The following is a 3,121-nucleotide window of genomic DNA, read 5'->3' as shown; positions in this document are numbered from 1 at the left end:
GGAGACACATACTTCCGGTCTAAGAACATGACACGGGAGCAGCTGATTGGACAACGCCAGGCCGTGGTGAACGGTGGTGAACAACAGTATCATTCCGCGATGTGGATAGCGGGAATATGAGTAGTAGTGTATCGTATCGTAAGGATATTCGAGATTTTTACTGCACGAACCACTTTTTTAGAAAATTGTGATCCTTCATTAGTGTGAAAATTAAGATTGTTGTCTTCTGAATTATGACACCGTGTAATTTCGTAAGTCGTTACCAACGTTTCTGAGAGATCTGTTTCTTCCACACCGCTCTGATCGAAGATAATGCACCAGATTCCTACAAAATTGTAAAATGCCATGACCCAAAAGATCGCAATGTCACTTCCGAAATACTAGATTCGGCAGATTGCAGACAAGAACTGTAGACAAATCGTGTAATGCTGTTACCAACTATTTTCAAAAGCACGTGCTTTACCTTTGTTACGTAGCTGAAAGAATTGTTCTTTTATTTACGTTCAGTGCTCGACTCGTGGCAAGAGAAATGAGTTAATCCAATGCGTACTTGACACTGCTGAATTCTGACGTGCCGTACGCATTATATTGTAACTGAATTTGTATCGATGGTTCCTAAAAGAAATAAAAATGTAATGAATCAGCAGGGCAAAAAAAAAGCCTTATTTTATGAAACTGTAATTTACTATGTTGACGAAAGACCGCCGCAAACCGGAGGGTCTATTTAGTAGATCAAATAAGGATGGCTGCTAGAAGTCATAACCCCTATTTCCCTGTTGCTTTGGCTTCTAGTTCTATCAATTTTGTATTGGTAATATTATATTTAGATAATGTAAATTTATAACTCAGCAGTGAACTTCAGTTTGTCTCTTGGGTTAGTATGCTGTACTCTACGTGGATTGGCATGAGATCGGATTCTGGTAGAATCGAATTTGTTATACTTGCTGTTGTGTTTGTTGTTGTTATTAATATTATTTCATTTTTGGAAAATGAAGGGCTATGATTGGTCAGCCTGTATAACGACGGGCTACGGGCTGGACGGCCGAGGTTCGATTTTTGGTAGGAACAAAATATTTTTCTCTACTCTACAGCGTCCAGACCGCCTCTAGGGCCTACTCAGCCTCCTGTCCAATGGGTACCTGGGATCTTTCCCTGGGGAGAGATAAGGCGGCCGAGGCGTGAAGCTGACCACTCACCTTCACCCAAACCAGAGGTGAAGAATGGTGCAGCTATACCTCTACTCCCACTTACGTCTTATCGGTGATTAATGAATTAAGCAGAGGGACAACTTCACCGTTTACCATACTTCTCAAATTGCGATATTGTCTACACAAAATCTGTCTGGCATGATCACAAAGTTTCGCACTTTCGTCATATATATATATAATTGTTGACTTCAGACAATATTCAATGCACTGTATGTAGGTGTGTTTACCATCTGTCTCTGTACCAGATTCCTCATGTCTGGCTGCAATGATTCATTCGTTACCGCCATCACGCCGAAGACTGAATAGAGATTTCTTGTGTCGTCACTTTGTAGAAATAAAAAATACCGAAGGGATACTTGCATGTTTTTCTAAGATCTGTTATCATACATAATTTAATTACCACAGATTAAACGGTGATAGGGTCGCTTGCAACTGGAATGTTCGTGCTTTCATCATATTATTAATACCTATTGTAGAAAACAAAACAAACTTCGTGGTTTTAGTCCGCAAGCAAGACCGCAAGACCGAGCAACCGCCGCTTGTCGGTGAAGTTAGTGCCAGCTTTAGCGGATGGAGGGTGTCGCATGGTCAGCGTAACGAATCCCCACGGCCGTTAACCCCGGTTTTCTATACCAGAACACCTATTGTAGTAAATTAAAAATTACGCAGTTGAGGTAACTTCTAATGATAATCTGCATACCGGTAGCAACTATCGTAAAATCAGTCAACCCGTTCTAAAGTTTAAATAAGGAGACACACACAAAGACAGCATGGTTTTCATAAATCAGCTTTTTTTTTTCTTGAAGAAAAGAAAATGGGTCAAAATTATTCGGGCAGAAGTTATAGCTCCTAATAAGATTAACATTATACATTGTGTAAGTATACGTTTCATAAATTTCTTTATTAAAATCCGTCACAACACAACAACAAAACAGTTTGTGTTTAACAGTATTTTGCTACATGTTTCGACTTTTTAGAAAGCCATCATCAGCCAAATACACAATTAACGTGTTCCACCTTAATAGGACATATTATGTGTATAGTTCTTAATTATATTTTAATTATATAACATATCTCGTTTAAAATCTCTATATTTTATTGTATGTCATGTTTTATATTATTACTTGTATATTATGATATATTGTTAAAAATCCAACACTGCACTGAATTATGTACGAGTAGTATGCAATTCAATAGCTTAAGAACACGTTAATTGTGTATTTGCCTAATGATGGCTTTCTAAAAGTTCGAAACATATAGCAAAATGTTATTAAACATCAACTATTTTGATGTGGGGCACGCGGTATCGTAGTTGGTTGAGGCACTACGCTACAAGCCGGAAGGTCGCGGGTTCAAATCCCAATGAGGTCACTGGATTTTTTCAATTGACCTAATCCTTCCAGCCTCACTATGGCCCTGGGGTCGACTCAGCCTCTAACAGAAATGAGTAGCGGGAGTATTCTTTAAATATTCTTGGGGGTAAAGGGCGGCTGGCGTGTAGGGCTGTCAACCTTACCACCATCTATGAGCCGATTGTCAAGAAAATGTGGGAACCTCAACATCTCACAACCCTATGGGCCTCCACAGCCTGTTACAAGGATACCTTTACTTTTTTTTTTTACTGTTTTGTTGTTGTGTTGTGACGGATTTTAATAAATACATTTATATATTTAACACAACAGGATGCATTCATAGAAAATATACGTTTCATTTTCTCGATGTGTGTTGTTATCACCATAAAGATCGGTGCTAAAGCCGACTACATTCGAAGCGCCTGATACATTTGCACGTTAGGATCTCTGTATTTGAAGAGTAAGAAACACGTGTACAATTGTTCGGTATATTACGTCAAACTATATCACACTCTTTGTGTCTCATGGCCGTAAATCGCAAATAGGCGTGGGAAGCGATAA

The sequence above is a fragment of the Cryptotermes secundus genome, unplaced genomic scaffold (genome assembly GCF_002891405.2).
Source record: "Cryptotermes secundus unplaced genomic scaffold, Csec_1.0 scaffold836, whole genome shotgun sequence".
Classification (NCBI taxonomy): domain Eukaryota; kingdom Metazoa; phylum Arthropoda; class Insecta; order Blattodea; family Kalotermitidae; genus Cryptotermes; species Cryptotermes secundus.
The sequence above is the reverse complement of the archived record's forward strand: the minus strand, read 5'-3'. Positions refer to the sequence as shown.